Genomic DNA, 16311 nt, shown 5'->3' with positions numbered 1-16311 from the left:
AGACCCTACTGAAAAAATAACCATTTTTCTTTAACTTCACAATGATAATGCAACCTTTTCCTCTGTTTTGTGCTTATAAAATTTTTGGATTAGCCGGGCGTGGTGGCACATGCCTCTAATCCCAGTTACTCAGGAGGCTGAGGCAGGAGAATTGCTTGAACCTGGGAGGCGGAGGTTGTGGTGAGCCGAGATTGTGCCATTGCACTCCAGCCTGGGCAACAAGAGTGAAATTCCGTCTCAAAAATAAATACATAAATAAAAATGTTTGCACCCTACTTACTACAGCATGACTTTTTTTTTTTTTTCTGTCCATGCAAATTCATGCCTCTGGATGTTTGCACATGTTTTTTCTTATTGCTGAAATTTGAGTTTTCCCAACCTGTCCTTCCACTGGCTGATTCTTCTATTTCTTTTCCTGTTTCAAGACCCACATCTGGGCTGCCTCCCCTCTGAAGCCTTCCCTGATCCTGGAGATCAGATTTAAAGGGTTTCATTGCTTGCTTGCTTGCTTTTTTTTTGGGACGGAGTTTCGCTCTTGTTGCCCAGGCTGGAGTGCAATGGCGCGATCTCTGCTCATTGCAATCTCGGCCTCCCAGGTTCAAGCACTTCTCCTGCCTCAGCCTCCCGAGTAGCTGGGATTATAGGTATGCGTCACCACGCCCAACTAATTTTGTATTTTTAGTAGAGACGGGGTTTCTCCATGTTGGTCAGGCTGGTCTCGAACTTCCAACCTCAGGTGATCTGCCCACCTCAGCCTCCCAAAGTGCTGGGATTAAGGTGTGAGCCACCACTCCCGGCCAAAAGGCGGCTATTTTTATGATCGGGTTCAATATTCCTTCATGTGCGTATCCGTATAAATTCATATTGATGTCTAGGATTTTCTCACTTGTGAAGCTTATTGTTATTATTATTTTTGAGAGAAAGTCTCAAAAAAAGTATTGTTTCAGAGTTTATTTTGCAGCAAATCATAGGGGCATTAATAGTTTCTGATTTGAATTGTTCCTTGTTCTTACAGTTCTAGGTAGAGAAGGGTCTTCTGTAAGCCTAGGAAATGTGTGCTTTCTGGGTGGGTTCCAGAGTAAATGCCTTTTTCCTTTAAGTGATATAAATAGTCCAGTCACTACTTCCAAGCCCTATTAAAAAGAGGAACAGAACTGTTTCCTCTAGTGTCCCCTGAGAGCTGATAACTGGATGCCAAGAAGTTAGCCAGATCATGCAGGATAGACAGCTGTCTACATGGTGTAATTTGAGGGGTTTGAGGAAATCCCCCTTCTTAAAATATCTTTCCCAATGGCCCTGACACATGCCTGAAATGTATGACTTATGCCCAGAGTAAGGTGCTGCTGAAATGCAATTGTTATCCATGAGTAGACTCATATTCAGCCATTATCACTCATTAGCATCCCAGTTTAAATTAACTTATCAGATTAGTTGACTGAGTAGAGTCCCAAAGACAGGCAGGCACAAAACAAATAAGTTTTAATGAGAATGCTGATCCCAAAAGGTCTGACGTATGGGGTACTGGGCCAGTCAGGTGAAGGGTGGCAAGGATGGTCAGAACAGTTTGAGGGCAGCTAGGAAGGTCTGGTCAAAACTCCGGAGGGGAGATGTAGAATGTGGGTTGAGGAGGCTCTAAAGACAATCCCAGGATTTCTCTATTTTGAGTATCACCACGATAAAGACTCTTTAAAAACAAATGAGCAAACAAAAAAACCCACAACACTCTTTTTCCTTTGGGGTTATTTTATTAGGTTATTTCCCCAAAGTGGAATTTCCAGGTTAAAATTAAAGTTTTGATTGCACAACGTCAAAATGCTACAGAGCCACTGATTCTGTGTAAGTATAGTTGGGTTGAAATGTCTCTGTATAATTAGAATAATCATCTTTGTAGAAGGCCATTCATTCTTTCATTCAACCAAAAGCTGTCGAACTTATAGTAAATGCCAGGTGCCATATTAGGATCTGGGGACACAAAGATAAAATCAATACTCTCTACTTTTTTGTATTTGTTTTTTTGAGACTGGGTCTCCTCTGTCACCCAGAGGAGTGCAGTGACATGATCACAGCTCACTGCAGCCTCAGCTTCCCCAGCTCAGGTCATTTTCCAGCCTCAACCTCCCAAGTAACTGGGACCACAAGCGTGCACTTCCATGCCCAGCTAATTTTTATATTTTTTGTAGAGATGAAGTTTCACCTGGGTTCAAGCAATCCACATGCCTCGGCCTCTGAAAGTGCTGGGATTACAGGCATGAGCCATGGCACCCGGCCAGTAATTCCTACTTATAGTTTAATTACTCACCAGTTTGAGATAATTCAATTATTCTTGGTCTTTCTTTTCTTTTCTTTTCTTTCTTTCTTTCTTTCTTTCTTTCTTTCTTTCTTTCTTTCTTTCTTTCTTTCTTTCTTTCTTTCTTTCTTTCTTTCTTTCCTTTCTTTCTCTTTCTCTCTCTCTCTCTTTCTTTCTTTCCTTCTTTCTTTCTTTTCTCTTTTTTTCTTTTTTTTGAAACGAAGTCTCGCTCTTGTCCCCCAGGCTGGAGTGCAGGGGTGCAATCTCAGCTCACTCCTGCCTCCCAGGTTCAAGAGGTTCTCCCTACCTCAGCCTCCCAAGTAGCTGGGATTACAGGCTCACGCCACCACGCCCGGTTAATTTTTTTTTTTTTTTTTTTTTTTTTTTTTTTAAGAAGAAACAGGTTTTTGCCATACTAGTCAGGCTAGTCTCAAACTCCTGACTTCAAGTGATCCGCCCACCTAAGACTCCCAAAGTGCTGGGATTAGAAGCATGAGCCACTGCTTCTGGCCAGTGTTATATCTTTCTATTACATTTCTGACATTCTTTTTTTGTTTTGAGATAGGGTCTTGCTCTGTCACCCAGGCTGGAGTGCCGTTGTGCAATCTTGGCTCGCTGCAGCCTCAACCTCCAAGGCTTAAGCCATACTCCCACCTCAGCCTCCTGAGTAGCCAGGACTATAGGTGTGTGCCACCGTGCCCGGCTAATTGTTGTATTTTTTGTAGAGACAGGGTTTCACCATGTTGGCCAGGCTGGTCTCGAACTCCTGGCCTCAAGTGATCTACCTGTCTTGGCCTCCCAGAGTTTTGGGATTATAGGCATGAGCCACTGTGCTTGGCCCCTGACATTCTTTTTTTATTTTTTTTTGAGATGAGTTTTGCTCTTGTTGCCTAGGCTGGAGTGCAGTGGTGCAATCTTGGCTCACTGCAACCTCAGCCTCCCAGGTTCAAGCGATCCTCCTGCTTCAGTCTCCTGAGTAGCTGGGATTACAGGCACACGCCACCACACGACAGCTAATTTTTTGTATTTTTAGTAGAGACGGGGTTTCACTGTGTTGGCCAGGCTGGTCTTGAACTCCTGACCTCAGGTTATTCACCCGCCTCAGCCTCCCAAAGTGCAGGAATTACAGGCGTGAGCCACTGCACCTGGCCGGCCTCTGACATTCTTATTCTGATTTATATTCTCCTTGAGTCTTCAATTGTTTTTGTCCTGAAAAATATCATTGCCATTTTGTATGGTCTTTTGAACTGATTCAAACATTACAGTAAAATTTCACAGTAATCCCATCTCCCAGAGAGGACCAATATAAATAATTTAGTTAACTATCATTTTTAAGTCACCCCGTACTAAGTACCTATGATATAATTGCCAATTATTGAGCTATATCTAGGAGAGAGCTATTATTAGCTTCAAATTACAGATGAGGAAACTGAGTCTTTAGAATTTAAAATTACACAACTCCTAAGTGGCCAAGTCAGAATTGAAACCCACCTCTGTCTGACTCCAAAACCTATACTCATGTTGAGCATGAAAGAGTAATTTCTCGCCCGGTGCGGTGGCTCACACCTGTAATCCCACCACTTGGGGAGGCCGAGGCGGGTGGATTACCTGAGGTCAAAAGTTTAAGACTAGCCTGGTCAATATGATGAAACTCTGTATCTACCAAAAATACAAAAAATGAGCTGGGCATCATGACAGGCACCTGTAATCCCAGATACTTGGGAGGTTGAGGCAGGAGAATCGCTTGAACCCGGGAGGTAGAGGTTGCAGTGAGCTGAAATTGTGCCATTGTACTCCAGCCTGGGCAACAAGAGCAAAACTCTGTCTCAAAAAAACAAAAAAGAGTAATTTCTTGAACACTTTAATGGCTAACATCTAAAGACTTTTAAGACTCACCCCAAAATAAGATTGTCTTTTCATAGGCTGGGCTTGGATGGGAGTTCTTGGATTTCAGAGTCAGTATTTTTGTAAAATCTTTCTTTTTTCTTGAGATGGAGTTTTGTTCTTGTTGCCCAGGCTGGAGTGCAATGGCGTGATCTCAGCTCACTGCAATCTCTGCCTCCTAGGTGCAAGCAATTCTCCTGCTTCAGCCTCCCAAGTAGCTGGGATTACAGGTGCCCGCCACCACATCCAGCTAATTTTTTTGATTTTTAGTAGAGACAAGATTTCACCATGTTGGCCAGGCTGGTCTCGAACCCCTGTCCTCACATGATCTGCCTGCCTCGGCCTCCCAAAGTGTTGGGATTACAGGCATGAACCACCACACCCAGCCTCATCTTCTCTTCTTATAAGGATACCAGTCATATTGCATTAGGGTCTACACATATGACCTCATTTTACCCTAATTACCTCTTAAAGGCCCTATCCCCAAATACAGTTATATTCTGAGGTACTAGGAAGTTAGGACTTCTATATGAATTTTGGGGGACACAATTCAATCCATTACATAAAGTAAACCTAAAAGTATTAATCATCATATGAAAAGAGTTGGATAATGGGATGTTGGTTATCTACCGAGCCATATTCACTCCTGTGGTTCAGTTTTAGAAATATTTATTAATATCCACTGTGTTCAAGGCTTGATGCTAGGGAAACAAAAACTGCCAGGACACAGTCTCTGCCTTCAAGGAGTTCACAAACTCTCTGGAGAGCCATTAGACAGACCATGGGTTCTGAAACCCCAAGGTACACTGGAGTTGCCTGGAGTGCTTATTAAAACACAGATTGCTGGGCTCCACCCCCGGAGTTTCTGATTCAGTGGGTAGGCAGTGGGCCTGAGAATTTGCATTTCTGACAAGTTTCCAGGTGCTGCTGGTCCGAAGACCACACGCTTTCAGAACTACTGAGCCAGACATATCAAGATCACATGTGATGTGTATGATTGAGGTGGCACAGGTGCATGGAGACAAGACCATTTTCTGTTTTCATGCTAAAGCAGTTGAGGAGACAACTGGGAAAGTCCCTTTACACCTGAAAATTCCCCAGGAAAAGTTCTAGTTAGCATTTAGACCTTAAACTTGTAAACATATTACAGCAAAAAATATGCATTGCCTATGCCATTAATTTGCCACTTGGCAAATACCACCTTTCATTACTAATTATATCTCTATAAGATCCTAGGGTAGCAATAGAGTCTGAGTTCACTATCCTTGTTCTGCAAATGCTATGAGAACTTCAGCAAATTACTTCCTGTCTCTGAGATATGGTTTTGGTCATCTGTAAAATAGAGATTAGGACAGTCAAGGTGGTTTGCACCTGTAGTTCTAGCACTTTAGGAGGCCAAGGTGGGAGGATTGCTTGAGGCCAGAATTTTGAGACTAGCCTGGGCAACAGAGCAAGACCCCCATCTCAAATGATACTTAAAAAGTTTTTTGAGACAGGTTCTCATTCTGTTGCCCAGGCTGGAGTGCAGTGGTGTGATCATAGCTCGCTGCAACCTCAAGCAATCCTCCCACCTCAGCCTCCTGAGTGGCTGGGACCACAGGCGCATGCCACTGCACCCTGCTAATTTTTAAAAAAATTTGGGGGCTGGATGTGTTGGCTGAGGCCTGTAATCACAGTACTTTGGGAAGCTGAAGCTGGTGGATCACTTGAGCTCAGGAGTTTGAGACCAGCCTGGGCCAAATGGCAAAACACCGTCTCTACAAAAAATACAAAAATTAGCTGGTCATTGTGGCATGTGCCTGTAGTCCCAGCTACTTGGAAGGCTGAGGTGAGAGGATCACTCGTGCCCGAGAGGTTGAGACTGCAATGAGCCGAGGTTGTGCCACTGCACTCCAACCTGGGCGACAGAGTGAGACTGTCTCAAAAACACAACACACATACCCACACACCAACCCCACACACAAATTTTAGGTAGATACAGGGTCTCACTCTTGTCCAGGCTGGTCTCAAACTCCTGAGTTCAGCAATCCTCCTGCCTCGGCCTCCCAAAGTGCTGGGATTACAAGTATGAGCCATCACGCCTGGCCTCTATGATTCCTTAAGCAGGAATTAGGACCATATCTTTTGCCTCTCTATATATCTCCATGTATTTAGCACAGTACTTTAAACATAGTAGCTGTTCAGTAAATGTTTATTCATTAATTGACCAAATCAGTCAGTATCACTGCAAGATACAAAAGATTCTTATTGGCCGGGCGAAGTGGCTCACGCCTGTAATCCTAACACTTTGGGAGGTCAAGGAGGACGGATCACGAGGTCAGGAGTTCAAGACCAGCCTGACCAACATGGTGAAACCCCATCTCTACCAAAAATACAAAAATTAGCTGGGCGTGGTGGCAGGCGCCTGTAATTCCAGCTACTCAGGAGGCTGAGGCAGGAGAATCACTTGAACCCGGGAGGCGGAGGTTGTAGTGAGGCAAGATTGCGCCACTGCACTCCAGCCTGGGCGACAGAGCGAAACTCCATCTCAAAAAAAAAAAAAGATTCTTATCTTACTGCTATAAAGATTGTAGTTTCCCTTTAAGCTAAGGCTAACCCTTACTCCATATTGCCTCTCCACTAAAAGCTCTCATTTTTAGCAGCCATTCTTCTTTGACACTACTCACCTACATGTTCGACTTTTAACATTGTTTCAATCCCCATTCATTTCTTTTGGACACATATTGAAGGAAATTATCCATGGACTCTATTATCTTTCCATTCATTACCTTATATCCTGATTGTATTTTGTTTTCTTTTGTTTTTTTGAGACGAAGTCTCACTCTTGTGTCCCAGGCTGGAGAGCAATGGCACGATCTTGGCTCACTGCAACCTCCACCTCACGAGTTCAAGCGATTCTCCTGCCTCAGCCTCCCGAGTAGCTGGGATTACAGGCCACTGCCACCAGGCCCGGCTAATTTTTGTATTTTTAGTAGAGATGGGGTTTCACCATGTTGGCCAGACTGGTCTCAAACTCATGACCTCAGGTGATCTGCCTGCCTTGTCTTCCCCAAGTGCTGGGATTACAGGCGTGAGCCACCGGGCCCGGCTATTTTTTATTTTATATATACTTTTTGAGATAGGCTCTTGCTCCATCACCTAGGCTGGAATGCAGTGGCATGATCATAGTTTACTGCAGCTTCGACTTTCTGGGCTCAAGTAATCCTCCCCTCAATCTCCTGAGTAGCTGGGACTAAACACAAGTGCCACCATGCCTAGCAACTTTTTTTTTTTTTTTTTTTTGAGACAGAGTTTCACTCTTGTTGCCCCGGCTGGAGTGCAATGGCGTGATCTCGGCTCACTGCAACCTCTGCCTCCCGGGTTCAAGCAATTCTCCTGCCTCAGCCTCCCAAGTAGCTGGGATTAGAGGCATGCACCACCACGCCCGGCCAATTATATATTTTTTAGTACAGATGGGGTTTCTCCATGTTGGTCAGGCTGGTCTCGAACTCCCGACTTCAAGTGATCCGCCTGCCTCAGCCTCCCAAAGTGCTGGGATTACAGGCGTGAGCCACCGCGCCCGGCTGCCTAATTTTTAAATTTTTTTGTAGAGATGGGGTCTTACTTTGCTGCCCAGGCTGCTCTTGAACTCCTGGTCTCAACCAGTCCTCCCACCTTGGCCTCTCAAAGTGCTGGGATTGCAGGCATGAGCCACCATACCTGGTGAAGTCTATTTACTTATTTATTTATTATTATTTCTGAGATGGAGTTTTGCTCTTATTGCCCAGGCTAGAGTGCAGTGGCACAATCTCGGCTCACTGCAACTTCTGCCTTCCGGTTTCACGCAATTCTCCTGCCTCAGCCTCCCAAGTCGCTGGCATTACAGGTGCCCGCCACCACGCCCAGATAATTTTTTTGTATTTTTGGTAGAGACAGGGTTTCACCATGTTGGCCAGGCTGGTCTTGAACTGCTGATCTTGTGATCCACCTGCCTCAGACTCCCAAAGTGCTGGGATTACAGGCATGAGCCACCGCGCCTAGCTATGAAGTCTATATTTTTAAAAGAGCAAACAGCTATCCATCTTTTCATTATAATATACAATAAAAGTGAGCCGGGCACGGTGGCTCACACCTATAATCCCAGCTATTTGGGAGGCCAAGGTGGGCGGATCACCTGAGGTCAGGAGTTCAAGACCACCCTGGCCAAAGTGGTGAAACCCCATCTCTACTAAAAAATACAAAAATTATCCAGGCATAGTGGCGGGTGCCTGTAATTCCAGCTACTCAGGAGGCTGAGGCAGGAGAATTGCTTGAACCCAGAGGCAGAGGTTGCAGTGAGCCCAGATCGTGCCACCGCACTTCATCCTGGGAGACAGAGTAAGACTGTCTCAAAAAACAAAAAATAAATAAAAAAATAAAAGGGGCAGGGGCAAGATTGAGGCAGGGGAAATTCAGTGTCTTAGATGTGTTCTCTTTGGGGTTTAATTCAATTCTGTTTTAAAAGGCATCTGTTTAGCACCTCTCAAAGGGAACTATGTGGTGTTTAAAAATGTGCAATGCAAGCTGGACACCATGGCATCCATCTGTAGTCCAAGCTACTTGGGAGGCTGAGGCGGGAGGATCACTCAGCCCAGGAGTTCAAGGCCAGCCTAGACAATATAGTGAGACCCTTCTCTCTCTTTTTTTTTTTTTTTTTTGAGATGGAGTCTCGCTGTGTTGCCAGGCTGGAGTGCAGTGGCATGATCTCGGCCCACTGCAACCTCCACCTCCTGGGTTCAAGCAATTCTCCTGCCTCAGCCTCCTGTGTAGCTAGGACTACAGGCGCACGCCACCATGCCCACCTAATTTTTGTATTTTTTTAGTAGAGATGGGATTTCACCATGTTGGCCAGGATGGTCCCGATCTCTTGACCTCGTGATCCACCGACCTCAGCCTCCCAAGTGATGGGATTACAGGCGTGAGCCACCGCGCCTGGCCAAAAAATTTTTTTTACAATATGATCTCTGCACTTGAGGAGCTGATGGTCTCATTGGGGAAACATGGGTCCTTTCAAAATGGGTATTAAATTAATGCTTGCTGCTCCTTAAAATGATGCTACAGCCGGGTGCGGTGGCTCACGCCTGTAATCCCAGCACTTTGGGAGGCCGAGGCGGGCGGATCACGAGGTCAGGAGATGGAGACCATCCTGGCTAACACGGTGAAACCACGTCTCTACAAAAAATACAAAAAAAATTAGCCGGGCGTGGTGGTGCGCACCTGTAGTCCCAGCTACTCGGAGGCTGAGGCAGGAGAACGGCGTGAACCCGGGAGGCAGAGCTTGCATGAGCCGAGATCGCACCACTGCACTCCAGCCTGGGCGACAAAGCGAGACTCCATCTCAAAAAAAAAAAAAAAGATGCTACAATGACAGTAAATACTTAGATAACAAAATAATATGATCGTATCAGATTAGTATTACAAGTAACTGCTGTGAGTTTAAAAACTATTGACTGGAGTGGTCAGGGAAAGCTGTAAGGAGTCCATATGGCCTTGAGTTGGTCTCAAAGGACAGATAGAATTTGGGGATGTGTGTGCAATTTGGGTTAAAGAATGTAACCTGTATTGTCTTTACAGCCCTGCATCAGAGGACCAGCTATTTGCCAACATAACTCCCATTTACAAGAGTAACTTCAGATAAAACCCTGATGACTGCCAAGTCTGACTTTCTCATCTAGTGAGTGGGTGTCTCTCTAATAAAGTAGCATCACTGAACACAGAAGCAAACTTAACCTATCCAGAGAAAAGTGACACCATTTCTATAAAGGGAACAGCACAGCTCCCTAGTTCTCCAGAGTGAGCAAGATTGTATTTAGACATGCAAAGAATCTCTGACAAAGTAATACATCGAAGGCCATAAAAAACAGCTCTGTATCTGTAGTATAGTTGTTCTAGTTCTGGCTGTGGTGAGCTGTCATGTTTGTTTTAGCAGCATGCCACCTAAAAAGAGAAGTAAAACAGAGTTGGAAAAGAGGAAGTATATGTTGAAAATGTAAGTTTCTCCAAATTATTGAGTAGATTTCATCCAATAATGTTACTACATGTCTTTTTTATCATTTGGAACTTGGAACACTCTGTGTATTAACCACGATATAAGCAAATATTCCTAAACTATAAGCCTCAAAGGATTATTTGAATAGAGAATCTTTCTAGTTTCTTCTTCAGTAGACTGAAATAGCCGGGCACAGTGGCTGATGCCTGTAATCCCAGCACTTTTGGAGACTGAGGTGGGCAGATCATGAGGTCAGGAGTTTGACACCAGCCTGGCCAACATAGTGAAACCCTGTCTCTACTAAAAATACAAAGCGTAGCTGGGCATGGTGGTGCATGCCTGTAGTCCCAGCTACTGGGGAGGCCGAGGCAGGAGAATCGCTTGAACCTGTGAGGTGGAGGTTGTGGTGAGCTGTGATCGTACCACTGCACTCCAGCCTGGGCAACAGAGTGAGACTCTGTCTCAAAAAAAAAAAAAAAAAAAAAAAAAGACTGAAATAAAATCTCTATCATGTTTTTCTTTCACCTTTTGCAATATGACATCAGGAGCTCCTACTGGTTCTGTCTCTGGCTTCTTGATTTTGATTTTAAAAACTTTTGAGGCTGGGAGCGGTGGCTCATGCCTGTAATCCCAGCATTTTGGGAGGCTGAGGCGGATGGATCACAAAGTGAGGAGTTCAAGACCAGCCTGGCCAAGATGGTAAAACCCTGTCTCTATCAAAAATACAAAAATTAGCCGGGTGTGGTGGTGCATGCCTGCAATCCCAGCTACACAGGAGGCTGAGGCAGAAGAATCGCTTGAACCCATGAGGCAGAGGTTGCAGTGAGCCAAGATCTCACCACTGCACTCCAGCCTGGGTGACAGAGCGAGACTCCGTCTCAAAAAGAAAAAAAAAGAAAAAAAACTTTTATTCATTCATTTCACGTGCGTTGGGGAATACAAAAAACATAACACAAAGCATCTTTTGCTTCACTTCCTGACTTTACTCACCCTGTTCTTTCTCTCCTTCCTACCTATTTATATTTTACTCATTAAGACCTAAGATCTACATCCTCCATGGAGCCTCCCCAGACCTCTTCAGCCTCCTCTGAACCTTGACTTTGTGGATGATACTATCAGAACTTAATCACAGAAGACCTTGTTAAATCTCTTTTTTTGTTTGTATGATAGAGACAGGGTCTGACTCTATAGCCCAGGTGGGAGTGTAGTGGCATGATCAAGGCTCACAGCAACCTCTGCTACTTGGGCTCAAGCAGATCCTCCCAGCTCAGCCTCCCAAACAGCTGGGACTACAGGCATATGCCATCACACCCAGGTAATTTTTGTATTTTTTGTAGAGACGGGGTTTCACCATATCGGCCTACCTGGTCTTGAACTCCTGGGATCAAGTGATCCCACCCTCAGCCTACCAAAGTGCTGGGATTACAGTCATGAGCCACTGTGCCTTGCTGTTAAATCTCTTAAACTCATTTTGTGTTCCTTGGAAAAGCAGAATGGCATGGTGAGTAGGAGATTGCTCTGCCACTTAACAGTGTAGCCTTGGGCAAATTACTTATCTCTGTTCCTGTTTATTTATCTGTAAACCAATGAAGATAGTAAAAATGCCCCTGTCATAGGATTGATATGAGGATATAAATAGAACAATGCCTAGCACATCATTGATGCTCAATATTGGCTTTTAGTACCTATCTCTTTTGCCCCTCCCGCCGATGATTTTCATTACTTAGCCTTTATGTTCAATTAAAGGATGATGGTTTCTTCTTTCAATATGTTTATAATCTAGTTGTAGAGATGAGACAAATACAGAAAAGTAAGACTATATACTATTAGATGACAAATTAGATACACAGTAAAGAAATGTTTTCATCACTTTCTTTGTAGTGCTTACAAGGATGTTCCATGAAATATTTTTTGCACTTTTTTTTATTTCACCTAGATGAACTTTGTGGCTTTTCCAAAGTCTTACATCAGCAATTTTATTTTACTTTTAAAAGATGGTAGACAATCCCCTCACCAGCTCCTAGATAGAAGACATTCTCTCTCTCTCACACACACACACGCGCACGCACAGACACGATGGCCCTTTTCTTTGTTAGTTAGACATGCAGCGTTTTTGTTCATGTGTCTGCCTGGTCCTTCTGATCTGAGGCATACATTTTCCTAGTCTTCTAATAAGGTATTTTATAATAGTCTCCAGGCTTCCTGTAGCCTTTATATGTTCTAAGCTACTCCTTTTTATATTCATCTATCCAGCAATACTCAGGAACTATAAAATCTTTGTGCATAATGCCTTCAGTAAATATTATTTTTACTCAAACTGTCAGTATTTAATGTGCAAAATTCCAAAAATAAATCTAGGTTACTTTTATTTCCTCTAAAAAACAAAAAACAAATGAATTGGTAATTAATTTAAATATACTTTATTGTAAAATAACCCTTTCTTTTCCCAACCTTGCTGGCTAAAATAGATTTATAAAACTGAAATAGGCCAGGCACAGAGGTTCGTGCCTGTGATCCCAGCACTTTAGGAGGCCGAGGCGAGCGGATCACAAGGTCAAGAGATTGAGACCATCCTGGTCAACATGGTGAAACCCCATCTCTACTAAAAATACAAAAACTAGCTGGGCGTGGTGGCCCGTGCCTGTAGTCCCAGCTACTCTGGAGGCTGAGGCAGGAAAATCCCTTGAACCCAGGGGCCAGAGGTTGCAGTGAGCGGAGATCACACCACTGCACTCTAGCCTGGCGACAGAGCGAGACGGGGTCTTTAAAAAAAAAAAAAAAAAAAAAAGGAAATAACTATCATATCCTTATCAAGGACAAGAACTACCCGGGCGTGGTGCCTCACGCCTGTAATCCCAGCACTTTGGGAGGCCGAGGCGGATGGATCACGAGGTCAGGAGATCGAGACCATCCTGTCTAACACGATGAAACCCCGTCTCTACTAAAATACAAAAAATTAGCCCGGTATGGTGGCAGGCGCCTGTAGTCCCAGCTACTCGGGAGGCTGAGGCAGGAGAATTGCTTGAACCCGGAGGTGGAGGTTGCAGTGAGCCGAGATCGCACCCCCACACTCCAGCTTGGGCTATAGAGCTAGACTCCGTCTCAAAAAAAAAAAAAAGACAAGAACTAGTTCTAGTTCTAATGACTACATAGATTACATAGATTCCCTGATCATTCTGAAATTGGGACATGGTGGATATCCTAAGTGTCTCCCACTACCACAATGATTTCAATTTAAAAAGGTTTTCGGCTGGGTTTAGTGGTTTATGCCTGTAATACCAGTACTTTGGGCCGGGCGCGGCGGTTCAGGCCTGTAATCTCTGTAATCTCAGCACTTTGGGAGGCCTAGGCGGGTGGATCACCTGAGGTCAGGAGTTTGAGGGCAGCCCCACCAACATGGTGAAAATCCGTCTCTACTAAAAATACAAAAATTAGCCGGGTGTGGTGGCAGGCGCCAGTAATCCCAGCTACACCGGAGGCTGAGGCAGGGAGAATCGCTTGCACCCGGGAGGCAGAGGTTGCAGTGAGCCGAGATTGCGCCACTGCACTTCTGCCTGGTAGGTAGAGCAAGACTCCATCTCAAACAACAACAAACACAGCATTTTGGGAGGCCAAGACTGATGGATCACCTGAACACAGGAGTTTGAGAACAGCCTTGGCAACATGGTAAACCTCATCTCTACAAAAAATGTGAAAATTAGCCCGGCATGGTGGCTCACCCCTGTAATTCCAGCTAGGTGGGAGGCTCAGGCAGCAGGATGGCATGAGCGCAGGAGGTCTAGGCTGCAGTGCGCCGTGATACATCGTGCCACTGCACGCCAAGCCTGGGCGACCAGAGTCAGACTTTGTCTCAAAAATAAATAAATGAAAATTAAAACAAAAAAAGAAAGAGTCAGTTTTTGTTTTGTTTTGTAAAGACAGGGTTTCCCTATGCTGCCCAGGCTGCTCTCCTGAGCTCAAGCAATCCTCCTGCCTTGGCCTCACAAAGTGCTGGGATTACAGTCGTGAGCCACCATGCCTGGTGGGCTTAGTTTAGTCTTTTTAAATTTAGAATGTTTCCTGTCTGGCTGGGCACAGTGGCTCATGCCTGTAATCCCAGCACTTTCAGAGGCTGAGGCGGGCGGATCACTTGAGGTCAGGAGTTTGAGACCAGCCTGGCCAACCTGATGAAACCCCGTGTCTACTAAAAATACAAAAATTAGTCGGGGGTGGTGGCGGGCACCTGTAATCCCAGCTACTCGGGAGGCTGAGGCAGGAGAATGGCGTGAACCCGGGAGTGGTAGGCTGCAGTGACCTGAGATCACACCACTGCACTCCAGCCTGGGTGACAGAGTGGGACTCTGTCTCAAAAACAAATAAACTAAATAAAATGAATAAAAAACTAAGTACTTTTTTTTTAGGAGATAAATGAGTGATATAAACTCAATATGTCTCTACCTGATTAATTATAAATAGCATATAGAGTCTTAGTTATACAATCCTAGTTATATAAATGCATTGACTAGACTTACAGACACTTTAAAAAACTGTGTACAGATATCCCTTTCAAACTTTCTTCTAAACCTGTTTTTTAAAAAAATGCCGTGACTAGAGAAATTGCTGAAGTCATTGCTTTTTTTTTTTTTTTTTTTTTTTTGCATAAACATAGAGTCCCTGGATGAAGTCATTCCTTTGACAATGACTTGATTAAACGCGTATCAGGCAGAAGATGAAAACCACCTAAGGATTAATTTGGATATTGTTCAAATTAATATTAATAAATGCTCCTCTTCCCAGAGAAATGTTAGCATGATTATGGCCTTTTATCTTTCCAAAAGCACTTGTCATTTAATTATTAGGGTGATTTTTCTGATTCTTTGTTAGATTCTTTGAGATAGCACAAATAGTGCTAAATTTTATTAAGACTATATTTCGATCAATCAAAACATCAAGTTCCCTGCTCTCGAGGAGTAACTTTTGACCCACAACACATCTGAATGTTTATTAATTATCTTTTAAAGCAATTTTAAGTAAAGCAAAGCTGTATGCCAAGCAAAGTCCATGTTTTGTAACTTCCAGCTGTGAAGCCCCCACCATATAAAGTACATAGATTAAATGTTAATCACTTTAGCTCTAACTAATTAAATATTTAGTCCTTCAAAGACCTAGAAAAAGTGAAAAAGGTTGAACTTGATTTTTTTTTTCTAAAAGGCCTAAAAGACCTACTAGAAACAACTATTTTAAATCACATCTCTCCCCAAATGGTTAAAAATCCAACTATTAATCCAGTATTTTACCTTTGATACCTTCAAGGCATAAGACCATTTGGAAAAACATCATCATCATAACCACGACCAACATTATTGCCATTATCATTGCTAATATTTATTGGAAGTTTACTCTGTACTGGGTTATACGCTTTACAAACAAGAGTTTTATTTGCTCCTTACAACAACCCTATGAGGTAGGTGCTGTTATTATCTCCATTCTGTCTAAAGCTTAATAAGGTTAACTTGACCAATGCCACATAACAAGTAGCTGCCAGGTTCCAGAATTGAAACCAGGCTAACTCAGTTTAAAGCCCTTGCCCTCAACCTTTATGTTCCCTAAGCCCACTTAATTCATTTAAATTTAGTATAAATTGACTTTAATTATGGTCTTTTTGTTGGGATCCATTATAGTCTCTTTTATCAACAAATGTTGGATAAAGTATGCATTTGAGGAGGCTGGGCACGGTGGCTCACACTTGTAATCCCAGCACTTTGGGAGGCCGAGGCAGGCGGATCATGACGTCAGGAGTTCGAGACCAGCCTGGCCAACATGGTAAAATCCCGTCTCTACTAAAAATACAAGAATTATCTGGGCATGGTGGCAGGCACCTGTAATCCCAGCTACTTGGGAGGCTGAGACAGGAGAATCAATCGTTTGAACCCGGGAGGTGGAGGTTGCAGTGAGCCGAGATCACACCATTGCGCTCCAGCCTGGGCAACAGGGCAAGACTCCCTCTCAAAAAAAAAAAAAAAAAAAGAGTATGCATTCAAGGAATAGGAAGACAAAGTATAATGGAAAAGTAAATTAACAAAAAGGATTTAAAAAAAAAAATCCCGATTGTCAGATTAGTAGGCAGTGAACCAATGCTCTGAGTTTGTTCATC

Source organism: Macaca nemestrina, chromosome 5, assembly GCF_043159975.1.
Source record: "Macaca nemestrina isolate mMacNem1 chromosome 5, mMacNem.hap1, whole genome shotgun sequence".
Classification (NCBI taxonomy): Eukaryota; Metazoa; Chordata; class Mammalia; order Primates; family Cercopithecidae; genus Macaca; species Macaca nemestrina.
The sequence above is the reverse complement of the archived record's forward strand: the minus strand, read 5'-3'. Positions refer to the sequence as shown.